Source organism: Salvelinus fontinalis, chromosome 10 (genome assembly GCF_029448725.1).
Source record: "Salvelinus fontinalis isolate EN_2023a chromosome 10, ASM2944872v1, whole genome shotgun sequence".
Lineage (NCBI taxonomy): Eukaryota > Metazoa > Chordata > Actinopteri > Salmoniformes > Salmonidae > Salvelinus > Salvelinus fontinalis.
The window spans coordinates 13,668,831-13,695,104 of record NC_074674.1 but is presented as its reverse complement, the minus strand read 5'-3'; the positions used below and the strand labels follow the sequence as shown (position 1 = coordinate 13,695,104).

The 26,274-nt window shown below is 39.8% G+C and overlaps 1 pseudogene; it reads right to left on the bottom strand.

Annotated features, from left to right (window-relative positions):
- LOC129863650 (cAMP-specific 3',5'-cyclic phosphodiesterase 4D-like) overlaps positions 1-26,274 on the bottom strand; it is an 81,933-nt pseudogene that overhangs the window by 22,985 nt on the left and 32,674 nt on the right.

Genomic DNA, 26,274 nt, shown 5'->3' with positions numbered 1-26,274 from the left:
AAAACGAGATCTTCTGTTGGATCTGACAATTAATCTTGATGGTTTCACAGTCATCTCAAATAAATCTGTGAAGGACCTCAGCGTTACTCTGGACACTGATCTCTCTTTTGACGAACATATCAATAATATTTCAAGGACAGCTTTTACACATCTTCGTAATATTGCAAAAATCTGAAACTTTCTGTCCAAAACTGATGCAAAAAAATGAATCCCTGCTTTTGTCACTTCTAGATTAAACTACTGCAATGCTCTACGTTCCGGCTACTCGGATAAAGCACAAAATAAACTTCAGTTAGTGCTAAACACGGCTGCTAAATTCTTGACTAGAACCAACAAATGTGATCATATTACTCCAGTGCTAGCCTCTCTACACTGGCTTCCTGTTAAAACCTGTTGAGGATAGAGGGCGCTATTTACACTTTGGGGGAAAATCGTGCCCAATTTAAACGGCCTCGTACTCTATTCTTGCTCGTACAATATGCATATTATTATTACTATTGGATAGAAAACACTCTCAAGTTTCTAAAACCGTTTGAATTATATCTGTGAGTAAAACAGAACTCATTTTGCAGCAAACTTCCTGTCAGAAAGTGAAAAATCTCAAATCGAGGCTCTGTTCCAGGGCCTCCCTATCATTTTGCTTGAGATTTGTGACTATACATGCACTTCATACGCCTTCCACTAGATGTCAATAGGCTGTGAGATGTGAAATGGGGTCTCAATCTCTTTCTATGGTCAAAAGAGACAGCTTGGAATGACATGACCCCAGAATTCGTTTGTTCAGGAAGCGCATAAAGGTCACCAGTATTGGCTTCTGAAAAGCAATTGTTATAGACGTCTTATATCTCCGGCTTTGATTTTATTTGATAAATGTGAAGATATCATCGTAAAGTATGTTTTTTCAATATAGTTTTATTAGATTATTGAAATTTTTTCGGGACGTTAGACGTGTTGCGTTCTTTGCGTTTGGTGAAGATGGACAGCTTAGCGCCACTTGGCTAGTTTTGCTTGCTAATTCGCGAGGGAAAAAGGCCATTCTAAAACCAAACAACGATTGTTCCCGACAAAGGACCCCTTGTACAACATTCTGATGGAAGATCATCAAAAGTAGGACCCATTTTATGATGCTATTTCATATATCTGTCGAACATGTGTACTATTAGGTAGCGCCCAGATTTTGGGCACGCTCTCGCTATAACGTAAGCTGGATGTCGTAAAGAAGTTATTTTTAGAATTCTAACACGGTGATTGCATTAAGAAATAGTGTATCTATCATTTCCTATACAACATGTATTTTTTTGTCATGTTTATGAATAGTTATTTGGTCAGAATAGGTGAGTTTTAGAAAAATATCCGCATATTCTGGGAAAAAGATGCTACGTTAGCACAATGTATAACCACTGATTTCAGCTCTAAATATGCACATTTTCGAACAAAACATAAGTGTATGTATAACCTGATGTTATAGGACTGTCATCTGATGAAGCTTATCAAGGTTAGTCAAAAATTATATATCTTTTGCTGGTTTGTTACGATCGCTAACTTTTGCTGCTGGTAAATGGCTTGTGTTTCTGGCTATTGTGGTAAGCTAATATAATGCTATATTGTGTTTTCGCTGAAAACACTTAAAAAATCTGAAATATTGGCTGGATTCACAAGATGCTTGTCTTTCATTTGCTGTACACCATGCATTTTTCAGAAATGTTTTATGATGAGTATTTAGGTATTCCACGTTGGTCTCTATAATTACTCTGGCTGCTTCGGTGCTATTTGTGACGGTAGCTGTGATGGTAGCTGCAATGTAAAACTGATTTATAGCTCAAAAAATGCACATTTTTCGAACAAAACATAGATTTATTGTGTAACATGTTATAAGACTGTCATCTGATGAAGTTGGTTCTTGGTTAGTTAGGTTGGTTTTGTGCATGCTACCTGTGCTGTGAAAGAAATGTCTGTGCTTTTTTGTATTTGGTGGTGAGCTAACATAAATATACGTGGTGTTTTCGCTGTAAAACATTTTAAAAATCGGACATGTTGACGGGATTCACAAGATGTTTATCTTTCATTTGCTGTATTGGACTTGTTAATGTGTGAAAGTTAAATATTTCTCAAAAATATTTTTTGAATTTCGCGCTCTGCCTTTTCAGTGGAATGTGGGAGGAGTTCCGCTAGCGGAACCCCGGGGCTAGACAGGTTAAGGCTAGGGCTGATTTCAAGGTTTTACTGTTAACCTACAAAGCATTACATGGGCTTGCTCCTACCTATCTCTCCGATTTGGTTCTGCCATACATACCTACACATACGCTACGGTCACAAGACGCAGGTCTCCTTACTGTCCCTAGAATTTCTAAGCAAACAGCTGGAGGCAGGGATTTCTCCTATAGAGCTCCATTTTTATGGAATGGTCTGCCTATCCATGTGAGAGACGCAGACTCGGTCTTAACCTTTAAGTTTTTATTGAAGACTCATCTCTTCAGTAAGTCCTATGATTGAGTGTAGTCTGGCCCAGGGGTGTGAAGGTAAACGGAAAGGCACGGAAGCGACGAACCGCCCTTGCTGTCTCTGCCTGGACGGTTCCTCTCTCTACACTGGGATTTTCTGCCTCTAACCCTATTACGGGGGCTGAGTCGCTGGCTTACTGGTGCTCTTCCATGCCATCCATAGGAGGGGTGCGTCACTTGAGTGGGTTGAGTCACTGATGTGATCTTCCTGTTCGGGTTGGCGCCCCCCTCTTGTTCGTGCCATGGGGGAGATCTTCGTGGGCTATACTCAGCCTTGTCTCAGGGTGGTAAGTTGGTGGTTTGTATATATCCCTCTAGTGGTGTGGAGGCTGTGATTTGACAAAGTGAGTGGGGTTATATCCTGCCTGGTCGGACCTGCTGTTTTCGAATCTCTCTCTCTACCGCACCTGCTGTCTCTAACTCCAACTGACATTTACTCCTGAGGTGCGGACTTGTTGCACCCTCTACAACCATTGTGATTATCATTATTTGACCCTGCTGGTCATCTATGAACGTTTGAACATCTTGGCCATGTACTGTTATAATCTCCACCCGGCACAGCCAGAAGAGGACTGACCACCCCTCAGAGCCTGGTTCCTCTCTAGGTCCCCCCTTTCTAGGGAGTTGTTCCTAGCCACTGTGCTTCTACATCTGTATTGCTTGCTGTTTGGGGTTTTAGGCTGGGTTTATGTATAGCACTTTGTGACATCGGCTGATGTAAAAAGGGCTTTATAAATACATTTGATTGATTGATAGGACACCAATAAGGATAAGAGACTTGTTTGGGCCGAGAAACACGAGCAATGGACATTAGGCTGGTGAAAATCTGTCCTTTGGTATGAGGAGTCCAAATTTGAGATTTTTTGGTTCCAACCGCTGTGTCTTTGTGAGATGCAGAGTAGGTGAACGGATAATCTCCGCATGTGTGGTTCCCACCGTGAAGCATGGAGGTGGTGGTGTGATGGTGCTTTGATGGTGACACTGTCAGTGATTTATGTAGAATTCAAGGCACACTTAACCAGCATGGCTACCACAGCATTCTGCAGTGATACACCCTCCCATCTGGTTTGGGCTTAGTGGGCCTATCATTTATTTTTCAACAGGACAATGACCCAACACCTCCAGGATGTGTAAGGGCTATTTGACCAAGAAGGAGAGTGATGCATCAGATGACCTGGCCTCAAAAATCCCCCGACCTCATCCAAATTGAGATGGTTTGGGAGGTGTCGAACCGCAGAGTGAAGGAAAAGCAGCCTACAAGTGCACAGCATATGTGGGAAATCCTTCAAGACTGTTGGAAAGCATTCCAGGTGAAGCTGGTTGAGAGAATTCCAAGCGTGTGCAAAGCTGTTATCAAGGCAAAGGGTGCTACTTTCAAGAATCTAAAATATATTTTGATTTGTTTAACACTTTTTTGGTTACTAGATGATTCCATATGTGTTATTTCATTGCTTTGATGTGCTCATTATTATTCTACAATGTAGAAAATTGTAAAATTAAGAACAACCCTTGAATGAATTTCAGGTGTCAACTTTGACTGGTACTTTATATATATTTAAAAAAATCTTGTGTATCGTAATTTCCACAATTAACAAATAATATGCGTAACAATGTTTACATACACAAAGTTGACTGTGCCTTTAAACAGCTAGGAAAATTCCAGAAAATGATGTCATGGCTTTAGAAGCTTTTGATAGGCTAATTGACATCATTTGAGTTAATTGAAAGTGTACCTGTGGATGTATTTCAAGGCCTACCTTCAAACTCAGTGCCGCTTTGCTTAACATCATTGGAAAATCAAAAGAAATCAGCCAAGACCTCAGAAAACAAATTGTAGACAACCACAAGTCTGGTTCATCCTTGGGAGCAATTTCCAAACACCTGAAGGTACCACATTAATCTCTATAAACAATAGTACGCAAGTATAAACACCATGGACCACGCAGCTGTCATACCGCTCAGGAAGGAGATGCGTTCTGTCTCCTAGAGATGAACGTACTTTGGTACGAAATGTGCAAATCAATCCCAGAACAACAGCAATAAACCTTGTGAAGATGCTGGAGGAAACAGGTACAAAAGTATCTATATCCACAGTAAAACGAGTCCTGTATCGACATAATCTGAAAGGCCGCTCGGCAAGGAAGAAGCCACTGCTCCAAAACCACCATAAAAAAGCCAGACCACGGTTTGCAATTACACATGGGGACAAAGATCGTACTTTTTGGAGAAATGTCCTCAGGTCTGATGAAACAAAAATAGAACTGTTTGGCCATAATGACCATCGTTATGTTTGGAGGAAAAAAGGGGAGGCTTGCAAGCTGAAGATCACCATCCCAACCGTGAAGCACGGGGGTGGCAGCATCATGTTGTGGGGGTGCTTTGCTACAGGAGGGACTGGTGCACTTAGCAAAATAGCTGGCATCACACTCGGACATTCAGAGAGGGGGTATATTATTGTGGCCCTGGTGGCACAGAATCAAGGTCGGACTGCATGGAGATGCGTGGGGACATGGTCATGACTGGTGGCCGTATTGTGGGTGTTTTTTTCAGGAATAGGGTGTACATTTGACGGCCATTATCTAGGATATGACAATGGTAAATAAATTTCAATTTTTGCTTATTTTTTTGCGCGGTCTTGCAGGCCTTCTCATGCAGCTGCAACTGCAATGGCATTTGGAAATCATGACCCCTCTTGAGTTGGGCTCTGGGATGGTGCAACTGTTGAGAAAGTGAGCTTATGGTTGTGTGGGGGTAAGGGCTGAGTGTGTATGTGTGTATCCCACAACTGTTGCGAAAGAAGAAGTAAAAGATGTAAGGTACAATAGAGGATGATCCACAGCTATATATAATACAAATCGAGGTGACGGCAATGGAAATGTATATGGCAATTGATTTACTTCAATTCGGTAAATGGAACTGTATGCTCTTTTCAAAGAATGGATCCCAGTCGGTTCAGGGCTATGGGATACAGGGGGTCGAGGGTGGTCTGCCGGGCATTGGGATGACAAGCCATCTCGAGATGAGGCCTTTTAGCGGGTGGAATAGTAGGGACCAATTGGAGGTTTACTTAGTAGAAATGCAAATATCATGGTACAACTATATAGACACTCAATCATTATGTTACTTTTTAATAGTACGTTTACAAAAATATATTCTGATTAAAAGAATGAAAGGTGTGTCTCATTATGGTAAGTGGTGAAATAAGTATAGCCAGTTACAATTGTAATGGCTTAGCAGATAATAAGAAAAGACGATCAGTATTTACCTGGCTAAAAGAGAAGGATTATAATATTTATTGTTTACAGGAAACCCATTCAACAGTTTTAGATGAAGTTTTGTGGAAAAAGAACTGGGTGGGCAAAATATATTTCTCCCATGGGCAAAGAAATTCAAAAGGGGTGATGATCTTAATTAACAATAATTTTGATCCAAATGTGCAAATTGTCCAAACAGATCCTCAAGGTAGATGGATTTTTTTAAATATGTTATTGGACAATAAACAAATATGGCTTGTTAACCTATACGGTCCGAATAATGATGATCCAAGCTTCTTTGAAAATATATATAAGAACTTATCAACTCTACAAGCAACACTAGAGATTATTATAATGGGAGATTTTAATACGGTCTTAAATAGCTCTATAGACCGGAAAGGAAATCACACTACAAATTATCACCCTCAGGCACTTAAGGAAATCATGAATGTCATGGATATATTGGAATTAGTGGATATATGGAGACTTAAATACCCTGATTTAGTGAGATATACATGGCGGAGGCTGAATCAAGCTAGTCGTCTTGACTACTTTCTTATTCCATTCTCTCTGGCACCAAAAGTTAAAAAAGTGTTGATAGGGGATAGAATGCGGTCGGATCATCACATAATTGGCATATATATTTCTCTTACAGAATTTCCACGTGGGCGAGGATATTGGAAATTTAATCAAAGTCTACTAGATGATAAATTGTTTAGAACTAGGACAGAAGATTTTATAACTGACTTTTTCAGACATAACATAGGTACAGCAGATCCCCTTATTGTATGGGACACTTTTAAGTGTGCCTTTAGAGGCCATGCAATTCAGTACTCATCTATAAAACAAAAGCAATTTAGATCAAAAGAGTCCATATTAACAAAGGAAATTGAAGGACTAACAGTACAGTTAGATAGCAATAAAAACGGTACCATAGAGGCACAGAATAATTTAGAGGAAAAACAAAAAGAAATGGAGGAACTTATTCAAGAAAGATCCAGTGTAATATATTATAAAAATAAAGCGAACTGGATGGAATATGGGGAAAAATGCACCAAATTCTTTTTCAATCTTCAATATAGAAATGCTACCAAAAAAAATGTATTAAAACTTGTGACAAATGATGGAGTCGCGCATGATTCACCAAATGATATTTTGAAAGAGGAAGTAAAGTACTTTAAGAATATGTTTTCGTTTCAGGCTCCTCCATCTCCACTAACTGAAACTAATTGTATGGATTTTTTTCCTATTAATAATGTAAAATTAACATCTGAACAGAAAGACTCATGTGAAGGCCAAATTACAGAGGAGGAACTGCTTGTTGCAATTGGGGCCTTTAAAGATGGGAAAACTCCAGGGCTGGATGGCATACCAGTGGAAGTATACAAAACGTTTTTTGATATACTCAAAGGACCATTATTAACTTGTTTTAACCACTCCTATATAAATGGTAGATTATCAGACACACAACAAGAAGGTCTGATATCGTTATTACTGAAACAGGACCCAAGTGGTATATATAAAGATCCAGTCCAATTAAAAAATTGGAGACCTCTTACACTTCAGTGTTGTGATGCAAAAATCCTAGCAAAATGCTTGGCGCATAGAATAAAAAAAGTTTTGTCAGATATTATTCATCCTAATCAGACAGGTTTTTTACATGGACGATACATTGGAAATAATATAAGGCAAGTACTGGAAACAATAGAACACTATGAGATATCGGGGACACCAGGCCTGGTTTTCATAGCTGATTTTGAAAAGGCTTTTGATAAAGTACGACTGGAGTTTATATATAAATGCCTAGAATATTTCAATTTTGGGGAATCTCTTATAAAATGGGTTAAAATTATGTATAGTAACCCTAGGTGTAAAATAGTAAATAATGGCTACATCTCAGAAAGTTTTAAACTATCTAGAGGAGTAAAACAAGGTTGTCCACTATCGGCATATCTATTTATTATTGCCATCGAAATGTTAGCTGTTAAAATTAGATCAAACATTAATATTAAAGGATTAGAAATCCATGGCTTAAAAACTAAGGTGTCATTGTACGCTGATGATTCATGTTTTCTTTTAAAACCACAACTAGAGTCTCTCCAGGGCCTCATAGAGGATCTAGATACCTTTGCTATCCTCTCTGGATTAAAACCAAATTATGATAAATGTACCATATTACGTATTGGATCACTAAAAAATACACATTTTATATTGTCATGTAGTTTACCAGTTAAATGGTCTGACGGAGATGTGGACATACTCGGTATAAAAATCCCAAAAGAAAGAAATGATCTCACTCCAATAAATTTTTATAGAAAGTTAGCAAAAATAGATAAGATCTTGCTACCATGGAAAGGAAAATACCTGTCTATTTGTGGAAAAATCACCCTAATTAACTCTTTAGTCATATCACAGTTTACCTATTTGCTTATGGTTTTGCCTACACCTAGTGACCTGTTTTTTAAATTATATGAACAAAAAATATTCAATTTTATTTGGAACGGCAAGCCAGATAAAATTAAAAGGGCCTATTTATATAACGAATATGAATTCGGAGGGCAGAAATTATTAAATATTAAAGCATTAGACCTCTCACTAAAGGCATCGGTCATACAAAAGTTATACTTAAATCCAAACTGGTTCTCTAGTAAACTGGTACGAATGTCTCATCCTATGTTCAAGAAGGGCCTTTTTCCCTTTATTCAGATTACACCTGCTCACTTTCGGTTGTTTGAAAAGGAAATGATCTCCAAAATATCCTTATTCTTTAAACAAGCCTTAGAAAGTTGGTTGCAATTTCAGTTTAATCCACCTGAAAGGACGGAACAAATAGTACAACAAATATTGTGGTTAAATTCAAATATAATAATTGATAAAAAAACTGTATTTATCGAAAAAATGTTTAAAAAAGGTATAATTTTGTGAATGATATCATAAATAGGACTGGTGGAGTTATGTCACACATGCAGCTAACACAGACATATGGAAAAGTCTGCTCTACCCAAAATTACAACCAATTAATTGCAGCATTACCACAAAAATGGAAGAGGCAAGTAGAAGGGGAAAAAAGTAAGGAACTTGTATGTCGGCCCTGTATTAAAGAACAAAAATGGTTAAAGAAAAGTGTGATAAATAAAAACATATACCAATTTCATTTAAGGACCAAAAAACTAACAGCTGTGCCATACAAATTGCAAAATAGTTGGGAAGAGATTTTCGATGTACCCATTCCATGGCACATGGTTTATGAATTGATACGCAAAACAACGCTGGATTCAAAACTTCGAATTTTTCAATATAAATTACTGTACAAAATTCTTGCAACTAATAGAATGTTATATATATGGGGTATACAATCTTCCCAGCTCTGCAGATTCTGTTGTGAGGAGGCAGAGTCATTAGATCATTTATTTTGGTATTGTCCATATGTAGCTCGTTTTTGGTCACAGGTCCAGGAATGGCTGAAGAATTGCAACATTTGCCTAAAACTAACGCTACAGATAGCAATACTGGGGGATTTGAAAAGCCATAGTCAATCAATCAATAATATAATAATTATTTTGGCAAAGATGTTTATTTTTAATTTACAATCTGTAGAAGCTATGAGAATAGGAAGGTTCAGGTCTTTTGTGAAGCATCACAGCACAGTTGAGAAATGTATGGCAAATAGAAATCCGAAATGGATGATGTTGGAAGATAGATGGGAGGGGTTGGGTGGAGCTGAAGGGTGGGACTAATAACAAGATAAACAATATAGGGCATACGGGATCTGTGAAATGTGTATAGGTGCGGAGCTTTTGTGAAATAGCACAGTTACAAGTGGAAATAAAATTGGATGGACAACAGAAATAGAGGAAGGACTAAGAACAAATAAGAGAGAACTATTGTAAAGTGGACTGTGTCTGTAAGATAGGTATAAGATGTAGAAATTGAAGGTAAAAGCAGAAGTGTTTATAAGTTTACTCCAATTGGGGGATTGGTGGTAGGGTCGCGGGGAATAATAATAAAGGCATATTCTTTAAAAAAGTATGTATGTCTATATAGGTATGTGTATGTATATATGTGTATATGTATGCATACGTGTATGGATATATATATTTACCCAAAAAAATATGGGGGAATGGAAATGATGCAGACAATTACATTGGAAGCAACATTATTTCCGCAATACTAAGCTGATCCACCCCTAAAAAAATAAAAAAATTAAAAAAATAAAAAAAATAATTAAAAAAAATTAAAAAAAATAAAAAAAATAGCTGGCATCATGAGGTAGGAAAATTATGTGGATATATTGAAGCAACATCTCAAGACATCAGTCAGGAAGTTAAAGCTTGGTCGCAAATGGGTCTTCCAAATGGACAATGACTCCAAGCATACTTCCAAAGTTGTGGCAAAATGGCTTAAGGACAACAAAGTCAAGGTATTGGAGTGGCCATCAGAAAGTCCTGACCTCATCCTATAGAAAATTGGCGGGTAGAACTGAAGAAGCGTGTGTGAGCAAGGAGGCCTACAAACCTGACTCAGTTACACCAGCTCTGTCAGGAGGAATGGGCCAAAATGTAACCTACTTATTGTGGGAGCTTGTGGAAGGCTACTTGAAACATTTGACCCAAGTTAAACAATTTAAAGGCAATGCTACCAAATACTAATTGAGTGTATGTAAACTTCTGACCCACTGGGAATGTGATGAAAGAAATAAAAGCTGAAATAAATCATTCTCTCTACTATTATTCTGAGATTTCATATTATTAAAATAAAGTGGTGATCCTAACTGACCTAAGACAGGGAATGTTTATTAGGATTAAATGTCAGGAATTGTGAAAAACTGAGTTTAAATGTATTTGGCTAAGGTGTATGTAAACTTCCGACTTCAACTGTATGTAAATAAGCTTTTGTTTTAATTTCTTTATAAATTTGCAAAAATTTCTGCAAAACAGTTTTCGATTCGTCATTATGGGATATTGTGTGAGGGAAAAAAAATTGCATCAATTTTAGAATAAGGCAGTAACGTAATAACATTTTGAAAAAGGGAAAGGGTATGAATACTTTCAAATTAAATCAAATTGGCAAGTGCACCGAATACAACAGGTGTAGACATCACAGTGAAATGCTTACTTACAGGCTCTAACCAACTGGGCAAAAAAGGTATTAGGTGAACAATAGGTAAGTAAAGAAATAAAAACAACAGTAAAAAGACAGTGAAAAATAACAGTAGCGAGGCTATATACAGCAACGAGGCTATAACAGTAGCGAGGCTACATACAGGCACTGGTTAGTCGGGCTGATTGAGGTAGTATGTACATGTAGATATGGTTAAAGTGACTATGCATATATGATAAACAGAGAGTAGCAGTAATGTAAAAGAGGGGTTGGCGGGTGGCGGGACACAATGCAGATAGCCCGGTTAGCCAATGTGCGGGGGCACTGGTAGGTCGGGCCAATTGAGGTAGTATGTACATGAATGTATAGTTAAAGTGGCTATGCATATATGATAAACAGAGAGTAACAGAGGTGTAAAAGAGGGGTTGGGGGGGGGGGGGGGAACACAATGCAAATAGTCCGGTAGCCATTTGATGACCTTTTCAGGAGTCTTATGGCTTCGGGGTAAAAACTGTTGAGAAGCCTTTTTGTCCTAGACTTTGCACTACGGTACCGCTTGCCATGTGGTAGTAGAGAGAACATTCCATGAATGGGGTGGCTGGGGTCTTTGACAATGTTTAGGGTCTTCCTCTGACACTACTAGGTGTAGAGGTCCTGGATGGCAGGCAGCTTAGTCCCAGTGATGTACTGGGCCGTACACACTAAACTCTGTAGTGCCTTGCGGACGGAGGCCGAGCAATTGCCGTACCAGGCAGTGATGCAACCAGTCAGGATGCTCTCGATGGTGCAGCTGTAGAACCCTTTGAGGATCTGAGGACCCATGCCAAAATCTTTTTATTTTCCTGATAGGCTTTGTCGTGCTCTCTTCACGACTGTCTTGGTGTGTTTGAACCATTCTAGTTTGTTGGCCCCGTCGATGAGAATGAGGGCGTGCTCGGTCCTCCTTTTCCTGTAGTCCACAATCATCTCCTTAGAATTGGTTATGTTGAGGGATAGGTTGTTATTCTGGCACCACTCAGCCAGGTCTCTGACCTCCTCCCTGTAGGCTGTCTCGTCATTGTCGGTGATCACTGTTGTGTCGTCTGCAAACTTAATGATGGTGTTGGAGTCGTGCCTGGCCATGCAGTCGTGGGTGAACAGGGAGTACAGGAGGGGACTGAGCACGCCTTTGTGTTCTTGGGCACAGCGACTATGGTGGTCTGCTTGAAACATGTTGGTATTACAGACTCAATCAGGGACATGTTGAAAATGTCAGTGAAGACACTTGCCAGTTGGTCAGCACATGCCCGGAGCACACGTCCTGGTAATCCGTCTGGCCCCGCAGCCTTGTGAATGTTGACCTGTTTAAAGGTCTTACTCACGTCGGCTACGGAGAGCGTGATTACACAGTCGTCCGGAACAGCTGATGCTCTCATGCATGCCTCAGTGTTGCTTGCCTCGAAGCGAGCATAGAAGTGATTTAGCTCGTCTGGTAGTCTTGTGTCACTGGGAAGCTCGCGGCTGTGCTTCCCTTTGTAGTCTGTAATAGTTTGCAAGCCCTGCCACATAAGACGAGCGTTGGAGCCGGTGTAGTACGATTTAATTTGCCTGTTTGATGGTTCGTCGGAGGGCATAGCAGGATGTCTTATAAGCTTCCGGGTTAGAGTCCCACACCTTGAAAGCGGAAGCACTAGCCTTTAGCTCAGTGCGGATGTTGCCTGTAATCCATGGCTTCTGGTTGGGGTATGTACATACAGTCATTGTGGGGACGATGTCCTCGATGCACTTATTGATAAAGCCAGTGACTGATGTGGTGTACTCCTCAATGCCATCGGAAGAATCCCTGAACATGTTCCAGTCTGTGATAGCAAAACAGTCCTGTAGTTTAGCATCTGCTTCGTCTGACCACTTTTTTATAGACCAAGTCACTGGTGCTTCCTTCTTTCATTTTTGATTGTACGCAGGAATCAGGAGGATAGAATTGTGGTCGGATTTACCAAATTTACCAGAGTACAGGTGATATAGAATTTTTTTCCCTCTGGTTGCACATTTAACATGTTGATAAAAAATTAGGTAGATCTGAATGCACTGTATGTGTGTGATGACTTGGTCGGGTTTAGTAAAGAGCATTCTTGGCAAAGACACTCCCCAGGTACTCATTCTTACTTAACTGCAATACAGCTGAACTCATGAACTCTATTATGTGATGTGATGCAGGTAACAGTGACTAATCCCATTCCGTACAAATTTGTGCAACCGCGATATTCAAACGAGGCTGCGTTGAAAACTAATGGGACTGTAGCGACTGTGTTGACATCAAAATCTGGGGTTGAACTACGTTTCTATTCAGGCGTTGATTGACATGGTGATGGCTCGATAGTATTGGAGAAAAGACGCTGTACGTTAAATTCTGACTTGTCATGGCGTAACTTACAGCACACATAAAGCAACGAATTCTGTCTTACAGCCTCTCTCCACCAGGTGTAGCACATCAATCACCGTTTAAAAACAAGAAAGGGACCGGGAAAGGGAAAGGGGGATACCTAGTCATTTTTTGCATCATCAGTGAATGCTATCATGACTCTCAAAAGCCTCTGTCTACATCTGAAGATCACATTAGCACCGCCCTAAAAACCCAATTCAAATTCGACACAAACCTTCAAATAGGTATGTAATGACACATTATATAAACTCTTTATAGTGTTTTATTTACATTTTAGAGGTGATAAGATCGAGTGAAAAAAAACGTTTCCCCATGTAAGGGTGTGTGCTGGTGGCAGGGAAGTCAGGCGCAGAAGATCCAACTTGGTATAAAACGGAGCAGTTTAATAAGTGCTCAAAAACTCAGAAAACCAAAATATACAAGTGGGTACAAAACCCGTCGCACACCAGAACATATCTTGCACATAGCCTACAAACAAACAATCACCGACAAGGACAATGAGGGGGAACCAGGTGTGATACAAGACAAGACAAAACCAAAGGAAAATGAAAAGGGGATCAGCGATGGCTCGAAGGTCGGCGACTTCGACCGCCGAACGCCGCCCGAACAAGGAGAGTGACCAACTTCGGCGGAAGTTGTGACACCCCACACGACATCTCTCCTTCTCACTATCACGCAATAGGTTTCGCTTCCCCACCATTTTTAAAAAGACCCGACTGAGCTCATTGCCTTCTTGAATCATGCAGAGATGGGCATCATGAAGGCCTCGTCATTGATTTTGTTGGAAAGTGGAGAAATTGTGCTTTACACTGATATTGATATTACAGTTGATCTGGAAGTATTACGTTTTTTGGGAGCTAAAATAAGGTAAATTGTACGGACCAGCGCGATGTACAAAAGTGAGTTAGTTCATGCTAGGTGAGTCAAGTTGGAATCCAAATGAGAAAAAGGGCACTAGATCAGCACAGAGCTGTATGCTATGGTATGGTTTCTAATAAAGTAGTATAATCAAACTGTGACCTTATGTGATGAATGCAATCACATTAAGGAATATTTAAACTACCTATTAAGAGAGAGACAGACAGACGCATACACACAGTCTTGTCTCCTGTCTCTCTCTCTCTCTGGCCCCTGTTGCTGCTCTCACCCAGAGCACAGGGCCGGGATTGAATTGATGTCAGGGTTTGCAGGTCTGCAGCAGGGGTGGGGTGTGTGTGTGGCACGTGCCTAGACCTGTCTGTCTGTGCACAGTGTGTGTGCTTTCATCAGTATGCAGCTGGGCAGAGCGATGCAGGTTAGTCAGGCGCTTGCTCAGTGCAGCTGGAAAAACAAACACAAGAAAACAAAGGGAGAGGGAAAAGGTGTGAAAGGAAGGGTGAAAGAGAAAGAATTGCATTTAACACAGTCGCATTTCACATTCGGAGGATTTAAATTCTATGTGGACTCGAGTTGAAGGTCATTTCAACCATTTAGATCAGGCAAAAACAAAGACTACTTACTCACACTCAAAACATGCAGATGTGAAAGCTTGAAGGAAAAATGCTTCTATTTACAATTAGAATTGAAACAAGCCCATTTTGACCATCCCTGTCTCCAAAACAGTAATTTCACTCATACCACATGTCATGACCATGAAAACAAAACAACTGCCATAAACTATTTTAAGCTGAACATCTCAATGTAGCAGATATAGTGTATTGAGGAGAATGTCATTAAACAGACTGGGAGAATTGGTCTAGGGGGTTTAGAGACGAGGCTTGAATGGGAGTCAGAGTTACCATGACATGCAGGAAGAATGGTAGTCTGTGTCCAGGGATTTGAACGGACAATGGTGCTTTCAGGATTAGGGGGTGTTTCTGTATAAAGAAGCCAGTGTTTTGGCTGAAATCCCTGTTTATCGACAAGTGGGACTGAGGATTAGATAACTGAAACACACGTTTGGGAGGTTTTGGGGATGATGACTTGTACATGGAGAGAGAGAACAAAGAGATATGGCCATATCAACACAGTGTCACGCCCTGACCTTAGAGAACCGTTTTATTTCTCTATTTTGTTAGGTCAGAGTGTGATGTGGGGTGGGAATTCTATGTTTTGTATTTCTGTGTGTTTGGCCGAGTGTGGTTCCCAATCAGAGGCAGCTGTCTATCGTTGTCTCTGTTTGGGAATCATACTTAGGCAGTCTGTTTTGCCACCTTAGTTGTGGGTAGTTGTCTTTGTTAGTGGCCTGTATAGCCCTAGTAAGCTTCACGTTCGTTTTTGGTTTTCTTGTTTTGTTGGCGACATTCTTAATAAAGAAAAATGTACGCCAACCACGCTGCACCTTGGTCCGGTCATTTCCCTGACGACGTTCGTGACACACAGTATATACACACACAGACTACTGTTTTGCAAGCATGAGAGCATGAAAAAAGAAGGAACATTTCATTGTTGATGACAGACTCCACAGGTGCTCTAAGAAAAGACAACTATGTCCAAACACTATATGTAGAGCAACAAATAGCCTACACAGACAGACCACAATCTCGCAGGCAAGAGAAACTGCAAATATGGGGGGGGGGGGGGGGGGGGGGGAAACGTAACAATAAACCCTACCACTAACTGTTGATGACAGAATTCTTACAGAGGTTGAATGGTATATTTAAGGAAGGTCATGGGACTATTTGGCTCTGTGTGGCCGAATTGATAAGAGCCTGGCGCTAGCAAGGTCATGGGTTCAATGCTCGTGGAGATCACATACACATACAAAAATGTCTGAACTTACTGAAATGTATGTCACTTTGCATAAAAGTGTCTGCTAAATGGACATGTATATCATATTATTATTAGCTGATAGCATCTATTATTATAGTATTATTAGCTGATGGTAATAAGAAGGGATACTAAATACAATGTTAACACTTTACTTAGAGTTGTGATGTAGGCTAGGTTACCCTGAGAGTGTGTGTTTCTTTATATGCTTGGAAAGTCAAAAAGTCAAAAAGTAAACAAACATTGCAAGAGAGACATTGCTGTTTTGGAGATACCGTCATGCTCTTTAGCAAAGTGATTTGCAGTGGCTAATGAATGTTAATGGGTAAATGGGTCGTTCCACGAAATGAGTGCCTTTCCAGCTAACAACAAACGTTCCCACACTTTAGAGAAATGTCCCATAAGAGTCTCATTAGTTCGTGAACTAACGTTTTCAGAGGAATGTTCTCGTGATGTGCAAGGAATGTTCCCAAGAGACCATTCCCTTAATGTCAAATAACACTTTTCCCAGAATGTTGTTACAATGTTCTCAGAATTTAAGATATGAATGGTGGAGACACATTTCATGGGAACATTTGAAGAGCATTCATGTTTTCTGTGTGTTTTTAAGGAATATTCGATCAACAACCCACCAAACATACACAGGACATGGTTTCCATGTTCTCAGAATATAAGATATTATTGTTGGAGACACATTTCATGGGAACATTTGGAAGAGCATTCATGTTTTCTGTGGGTTTTTAAGGAATATTCGATCAACAACCCACCAAACATACACAGGACATGGTTGCCATGTTCTCAGAATATAAGATATTATTTGTTCTAGACACGTTATATATGAACACGGCAAGAACATGAATGTGTTCAGTTTTCTGTGTGTTAGGAGAACATTCCATAAACGCCCCACCAAACATACACAGGTTGCCATGTCCTCAGAACATATGAATGTTTTGGAAACGTTTCATGGGAAGAAAACTTCATTACACATCACGTCTTGTTATTGGCCATGATTGGCGAACCTCTGATCCATTCACAGCTCCTTTTCTGTTGGGAATGTTATGGATAATCACACACACAGCGCATTAAACATGATTGTGCATGATCATTTATACAGTCATTATTATTCAACATGTCCTCACCTGGGATTTGAACTCACAACATCTTGGTTCACAGTATTCTGATTTTCCTGCTACACCACCATGTGCGTGTTAGGTTTCAGTTAATCTGACTATTATCATGATTGATTTTATTTACTTATTTCAACAATTGAAGGGCTTTCTGTATTGCCTAATGTTGGTGGGACACATTACCCTGTTTTAATGATACCCCTGAATCACTATGATCAATAGATGTTTTTCTTGAGTGTACTTTTAACAGAGCTGAGATGAACTTCAAAGTGCATTCACCCTATTGCTTACAGCCTTACACCTGTCAAGTTGTTTCAGATCTACATAAGTGCCTAGGGAGGAGGGGGTAGGGTTTCTTCTGAACAAGGGCTAACTATAGTGGCCCAATAAGCACATGTTGTAGTGATATCCTTTATTGGGCCAGTGGATAGGGTACTGGTCGCATGGGTTTGAGACTTGCTAGGGGACTCATCCTACTCTCACATTCTTAGCAATATATGGTAATGTCATTATTGACGACTTGCATTTATCAGACGTTTCTATTGTTTATACGGAAACTTCGATGGAACACTTGGAAATATTATTTATGCATCTTTGTTTATTATTATAATGTGTATTGATTTTTCCTCTTTCATGCACTTCTGGACCTTTGGCTACCAGCTTTGTGCCTTTGTGCATGATCTCCAGGTGCCTTTTCAGGTTTGATGTGGTGTTTATGGACGAAGAGTTCAATGCTGCCCCGGCAGAGTTTGCATTTGACTGAAATGTTGTTCTCTTTCTCCTCGATTGATTCGAAATAACGGGAGCATTTTGTGAGAGAAAAATGACAAGAGTATATTATAATACTGTTGTTGCATCAAATGGTTGTTTTATGGAATAGAATAGGGTTCTTAGAACACTCTCATCTGTGTGTGTTCTTCTGAGTTGGACCTCTAGGGCTTAATGCTGACAGTGGATTTACGATGCCTAAAACCTAAAGACCGCATTCCATAGCATGAGTTGGTGTTGGTGTACTGGGAGGTACCAGGGTGGATATGGCTTATTATTAATTATTAATTGATTTCATACAAATCCTAACCTTGTGACCCATTCCACACATCTGTTGTTTGTCATGTAGACTAAGGGGGTGTATCTTTGCTATAAAAGACTTTTTTATACTTTGTTTCGGGGCTCTCAAAGAATCCTCTAAAAGTTGGTTTGTCGACCAGCCATCGTTAAAAAGATAATCCCTTATTATTATTAAAAGGCGCAAGATCTGGTTTTACATCAATGGATGTTTGGCTGCTATGATTGTGAATGAATCATTTTGCTCATTTTGCTGAAAATCTCTATGGTGAAACACTTGGACTTGCAAGGCTATTTTCTGGTAATTGTGTCATTTTTATGTGCCGATGTGTTGCGGAATTTCTTTGAGTCTTTGACTCAAATCTGGATTTCTGATTGTAATTGAACTATGGATATGAATTGTGTATATGCTTGTCAACAACAGCGAGTGTTTGTTTTGTTACCTGTTGTCTACCTATATCTAATATGGTATGGCGATAGAGCTGTAACCATGATCATGATTAATAACTAAACATGGGTATTAATTATTGCATGATAAACTAGGCTATAATCAAAGTTGTGGCAGGTAAATGGCTGTAGTATTGTGCCCACTTAAATGTCTTTTTCTTAAGAATTGGCTGCTGTATTTTATACTTTTGGCTCATTACAGGTTAATCTTAAAATAATAGATGTTTAATAAGTGTGAAGCAGAGGTTGGTACTAGAAATAAAGAGTTGTATTGTTTGGGTAGACTGAAATTAAAACAATGCCTTCTAGTAATGGAAATGGAAATATGTTATTAGTTATTAGTGGTTTTTGGATAGACTCTAATAATGCCATGCTTAATTCCGCGGGTGAAAGTGAGTCATGCTCACTGGGTTATATCAGGCTGTAATGGACGCAGTGGGACATTTGCAGCAGAGGTCTGAATAGTTTAATCGGAAATGTTCTTTAACAGTTTCTGATTACTGTTGCTCGTATTTTTGTGTTTAGGTAACACCAGCGAATTTTAGTAGGAAGTTAATCTATTCTAAAATTATAATCTGTATCCATTACATGGAACAGTGTCCAGTAATTAAAGTAGATTGAAATAAGTATTGAATATTAAGCTGATGAGCACCAGCTTTTTGAAGGTTCTAGATTTGTTAAACAACAGGTTTTATTTTTACTAAATTAATGCAACAGGTTGTAATGATTAGATTACCGGAAAGGGGATATGGGTTTGTTTATTTTAGAAGGTGTCGATTCCACTTAATGGAACACTGTATTATCTGTGTCTTGAGTAGGATTCTTGCTTCCAGGACTGATGTAAGTCCAATACAGTAGGCATGTTAATTTAGGGAGACATAGGAGACCACGTCTCAAACAACTTTTTATTAGATGCCTGGGATCAGATATCACGGATTTCTTAAGCTGAGAAATTGACTACATTTGCGACATAAAAAAGTATTACATTTCGAGGGGTAACGGGAACAATCTAAGGTGAAACAGCTATTACATATGTTGTTGGACATTGGTCTAGTAACTACACCAGGATAATTTTACACTGTTATGGAAAAGCGAGACCAGTCATATAATATAATATGGGAGTGAATTGTTAGACTCGGTGGCGAGATACACGTTGCATGCTAAATTAAGCGCACATAAATGTTGGGGTACATTAAAACAAACGATTAATGATTTGAGGGAGTACTGTGGGCTTATCATTATCATGTTTTGTTTGTAGTTAAAACTTTTGGGTTGCTGATTAAGATATTAGTATAGTGAATGCTAAGGAAATGGACACTTTCTTTTCCAGGAGAGGGGATTTCATTATCCCTGCTCTCCTAAATTAATAAAGATTTAGTTTAAGTATAACCCTGACTGTGATAAGTTTGTCTCTCCTCATTTGAAAATACAGAAATTAACCACCACAATTTCCACAAGGAAAAGGTTAAGCGGGGTAACAACACATCTGACATTTTTCTTCGATTTTTGTCTTTACGATAGCGTAATGGAAACGACTTAGCCAATAGCCAATGAATTCCGTTTGCAAGAAAGGCTTTAAAAAGAATATATAACACACCGGTACAAATATGCTTCTCAAAGTAATATACGGGTTACATAGAAAAGTAACTGTAATAATATTACAATATTTGAAGACACTAACTTGTTGTATTACTCTTACTCATAAAATGTATTCTGTAATATATTACTGTAAGTCATGATTACCCACAACATTGGTCCCAAGTCATTCTGTTGCAATTTGTCTATTTGGAACTCTGTGTTGTGTATTGCTTTGGTATAACCGGCATCATCATTGCTTAAATGGCAAATGTGAGAAAGTACACATTTTGCTGTGTTACAGCCTGAATTTAAAATAGATTCAAATGAGATGTATCACTGGCCTACACACAATACCCCATAATGTCAAAGTGGAATTATATTTTTTATAAATGGTTACAAATTAATCAAAAATAAAAAGCTGAAATGTATTGAGTCCACAAGTATTCAACCTCTATGTTATGGCAAGCCTAAATAAGTGTAGGAGTAAAAATTTGTTTAAAACTTCTTATGGCTGTATCCCGCTACTGGGATCAATATGACAACAGCCAGTAAAAGTGCAGGGCGCCAAATTCAAACAGAAATCTCATGATTAAAATTACTCAAACATACATGTGTCTTATATCATTTTAAAGGTAATCTTGTTTTTAATCCCACCAAAGTGTCCGATTCCAAATATGCTTTTCAGCGAAAGCACTACAAACGATTATGTTAGGTCACCACCAAACCACAATAAGCACAGCCATTTTCCCAGCAAAAGATAGCAGTCAGAAAAAGCAGAAATAGAGATAAAATGAATCACTAACCTTTGATTATCTTCATCAGATAACACTCATAGGACTTCATGTTACAGAATACATGCATGTTTTGTTTGATAAAGTTCATATTTATAACAAAAAATCTGAGTTTACATTGGTGCGTTACATTAACTTGTTCCAAAAACATCAAGTGATTTTGCATAGACACATTGTTTCAACAGAAATACTCATCATAAATGTAGATGATAATACAAGTTATACACATGGAATTATAGATATACCTCTCCTTAATGCAACCGCTGTGTCAGATTTCAAAAAAACTTTACGGAAAAAGCAAATCATGCAATAATCTGAGACGGAGCTCAGAACAATAGCCAAATTAGCCGCCATGTTGGGGTCAACAGAAACCAGAAAATACATGATAAATGTTTCCTTACCTTTGATGAACTTCATCGGAATGCAGTCCTAGGAATCCCAGGTCCACAATAAATGCTTGATTTGTTTGATAATGTCCGTTATTTTTGTCCAATTAGCTACTTGGTTAGCGCATTTGGTAAACAATTCCAAAGTCACAAAGCGCGTCCACTATAAGGTGACGAAATGTCCAAAAGTTCCGTAACAGTCAGTAGAAACATGTCAAACGATGTACTGAATCAATCTTTAGAATGTTGTTAACATATCTTGAATAACGTTCCAACCGGAGAATTAGATTGACTTCAGAAGAGCGGTGGAACGGAGGTCCTCCTCATGTGAACGCATGTTCAGCTCGTGGCAGACCTGACTAATTCTAGTCAGGTCTGCCACCTAACTAGTGAAAACTCATCAATATCTCGCTGTAATTTCAATGAGAGCTTGGTTGAAAATTTGCCACCTCAGAAAAAATTCAAACAGGAAGTGGAACTTTTCAGGTTTTTGCCTGCAATATGAGTTCTTCACAAAGAAGGACACCTATTGGTAGATGAAAAAAATTAAAATACAGACATTGAATATCCCTTTGAGCATGATGAAGTTATTAATTACACGTTGGATGGTGTATCAATACACACAGTCACTACAAAGACAACTGGCATCCTTCCTAACTAATTTGCTGGTGAGGAAGGCAACCCCTCAGGGATTTCACCATGAGGGCAATGGTGACTTTAAAACAGTTACAGAGTTTAATGGTTGTGATAGGAAAAAATTGAGAATGGATCAACATTGTAGTTACTCCACAATACTAACCTACATGTCAGAGTAAAAAGAAGGAAGCCTGTACAGAATACATATATTACAAAACTTGCATCCAGTTTGCAATAAGGCTCTAAAGTAAAACTGCAAAACATGTGGCAAAGAAATTCATTTTATGTCCTGAATACGAAGTGTTATGTTTAGGGCAAATCTAACAACACATCACTGAGTACAATTCTTCATATTTTTAAGCATGGTGGTGGCTGCATCATGTTATGGGTATTCTTGTCATCGGCAAGGACTAGGGAGTTTTTTGGGATAAAATAAACCAAATAAAGCTAAGCACACACAAAATCCCAGAGGAAAACCTGGTTCAGACTGCTTTCCAACAAACACTGGGAGACAAATTCCCCTTTCAGCAGGACAATAACCTAAAACACAAGGCCAAATATACACTAGAGTTGCTTACCCACACAACATTGAATGTTCCTGAGTGGCCTAGTCACAGTTTTGGCAAGACTTCAAAATTACTTTCTTTGAATGATGAACCAACTTGATAGAGCTTGAAGAATAAAAAAAAAGGATCATTTGCAAATATTGTACAATCCAGGTGTGCAAACTCATTCCATGGAGGGCCTAGTGTATGTTGGTGTTTGGTTTTCCTTTCAGTTAAGACCTAGACAAACAGGTGAGGGGAGATCCTTACTAATTAGTGACCTTAATTCATCAATCAAGTACAAGGGAGGAGCGAAAACCCGCAGACACTCGGCCCTCCCTGGAATGAGTTTGACACGTACCTGTCACGTTCCTGACCTGTTTTCCATTGTTTTTGTATGTGTTTAGTTGGTCAGGGCGTGAGTTGGGGTGGGCATTCTATGTTCTGTGTTTCTATGTTGGTTTAATGTGTTGCCTGATATGGTTCTCAATTAGAGGCAGGTGTTTGACGTTTCCTCTGATTGAGAACCATATTAAGGTAGGCTGTTCTCACTTGTTTGTGGGTGATTGTTGCTGTGTCTGTGTTTGTTACACCACACGGTACTGTTTCGTTTTTTCCCTGTTCGTGCGTTCTTCGTTATATGTAGTTTACAAGTTCAGGTCTGTTTAACGTCGTTTGTTGTTTTGTAATTATCGAGTGTCTTTCGTGTCAGTGTTCGTCTTGTCTAATTAAATTATCATGTATTTATCACCCGCTGCGTCTTGGTCCACTCTCTCCCCGAAAGACGAACGTTACAGTACCTTAGAGACTCACAGCTGTAATCGCTGCCAAAGGTGATTCTAACATGTATTTGCTCAGGGGTGTGAATAATTAGATACATCTGCCAAAAAATTCTAAAAAACATATTTTCACTTTGTCATTCTGGGGTAAAAAAATACATATTTAATCAATTTAGAATTTTAGGCTGTAACACAACAAAATGTGGAATAAGGGCTTTGAATACATTCCCAAAGGCACTTTAAATTCTGAGAACATGGCAACTAGTGTTGTCACAATACCAGTATCGCGATACTGAAGCAAAGGAAACAAAACATGAAGCAGACTCAATTTGAGGAAAACAGTCCGAATGTTGAAAACAAAATGCCTTACGTTGTCACCCACAGTAACATTTGTTACTTTCGCAAAATGTAGGTTTTAAAGGACCATAGAGTAACGTCTGCTTCATGTTTTATTTTTTTGCCAAGGAAAATCTGGTATCATAGTATCGAGATACTGGTATCATGACAACACTAATGGTAACCATGTTCTGTGTATTTTTGATGTGACGTTGATGGAATATTCTCCTAACCTTCAGGAAACTGGACACATTCATGTTCTAGCTGCGTTCTCATGAAACATATCTAGAACATTATTGTCTTTTATTCTGAGAACATGGTAAGCACGTTCTAGATAAGTTCTGCTTGACATTAAGGGAATGTTCTCCTTTAAAACCAAAAAACATTCTAAAAAGGTTTTTACTAACACACATGGAATGTTTCCCTTACAGCAGCCATCTAACGAAGCATCGGGGATTGCTGGCGTTCCGATTGGTGGTGACGCCGGGTCCGAGGGCTGCCGCCTATGGAACCGGGGGTGCCTAAGCCAGCACGTCGGGCTTCCACGCCCTAGCTGGCTCGAGAGTTTTTCGTGTCCCGGTTGGCTCAGCAGGCGCCCATCCCACGTCAGGCCTCAGCCGGATCGCCAGGGTTTTACGCCTCAGCCGGCTCACCAGGCGTCTACGCTTCAGCCGGCTCATCAGGCTCCCACGTGCCAGCGGGATCATCAGGCAGTCACGCCTCAAACGGGTAGTCAGGCTCCCACGCCTGAGCCATTTCGCCTGGCTCCCATGCCCCTACCGGTTGTTGGGATTTTACACCCAGCCGATTTGTCCAGCGCCCGTGCTTCAACCAGCCCGTCAGGCTCGCCCAGGTGGGACGCCGAGTGGCGCCCCTAGAGGGGGGGGGGGGTACTGTCACGCCTGCTCCCGCTCCCCCTCCCTGGCGCTCGAAGGTACCAGGCTCCACAGCATTATGCACTCCTGCCACCAGCAGTACGCACACCTGCCTTTCCCCGTCACGTGCATCAGCTGGACTCAATTACCTGTTTATTACCTCCCCTATATTTGTCAGTTCCCCACCGCTGTTCCCCGCTGCTGCATTGATTGTCGAATGTCGTTGTTTTGCCCATGTGCTGATGCTGTGCCTGTCTTGTTTCATGCTTGTTCCTTATTAAATGTTGACTCCCCGTACCTGCTTCTCATCTCCGGCGTCGGTCCTTACACTCTCAGAATTGTTAGCTGGGTTTTGCTTCCCATTGATAAATTTAGTAGAAATTGTGCACCAATAACATGTTAAAAGCCTGTTATTAATTAAATGAAGTGCTTTTTAATATAGACAATATGAAAGAATGTTAAAATTAGCGGAAATCGATATATTTTTTTACCATTCTGACATTCTCCAGTTGTGTTTGAATTTGACCATTGTGACATGCATCCATGCATATCCACTTTCTATGTCGTGGAGGACCAAGGCAGTCAGCCCACGACTGGCATATTCACACACTCTGGCCCAGATCTGGGGCATCGGCCCAATTACCTTCTTTCCAGCAGCATACACACACACACACACGTCGGTAACACACATACTTACTAAAAGAATCACTCTGTCAGGAAAAGTTACCCTTACATACACACATTTTATTATCCGCACAAACACACACATATGTACGTGCACACACACACACACACACACACACACACACACACACACACACACACACACACACACACACACACACACACACACACACACACACACACACACACACACACACTGCCATAAAAATATTGGGCCGTAGATTATTACTATAATCAATTGATATCTTCCAGTCTAACAAATACAAGGTGTTGCAGTAATGGGCTACATGTGTCACATACTGGAATAACAACAGTCGTATGCACGCTAGAGGTCAAACCAGAACCTGTGACAAAAACAGCAACAAAGCACACACACGCACGCACAAACTCCCCCAAACGTAGTTCCCTCGCAGATACAGTGACAAAACTACTCAGGCAGAAACACAATCTGCTGCCCTTCATTCCTCTTCGACATAGTCGAGCATACTGATGGCATCAGTTATCGACTGGAGACAACTCCGGAGCCATGGCAGACAGCAGAGCAGGATGCTACGCTAGCCTAGTGCTAGGTTTCTGTACAAAACATCTGCCTGAGACTGGCTCCCTGCGACGGACATCTTGGATCTAAGTGAGGTGCTATCCAAGAGCCTGTCTAGCTGCTGCTACTTTAGCTGATCAACAGTGGGGCAGCGAGTCTGACTCTGTGTCTGCCTAGGCTAGTTATTAGCTGCTCCCAGGGGGAACACACAGGTAAATGACTGAATAAAAGGACAATTTATTACCTACACTTAGGAGGCCTACACCCCATAGGGTGAGCACGGGTTAACTAACAGCGCCATCAAATAAGCAGCCACTTGGAAAGGAGCGAGCAGGAAGTGATATAACCAGAGACAGCAGTACTCTACGCATGGTTCAACTGAAAGATCCCTATAATAAGGAATTCAACCTGCAGTATTACTGTTCTTTCCAACAAATCTCATCCTCTGCAATATAGTCAACA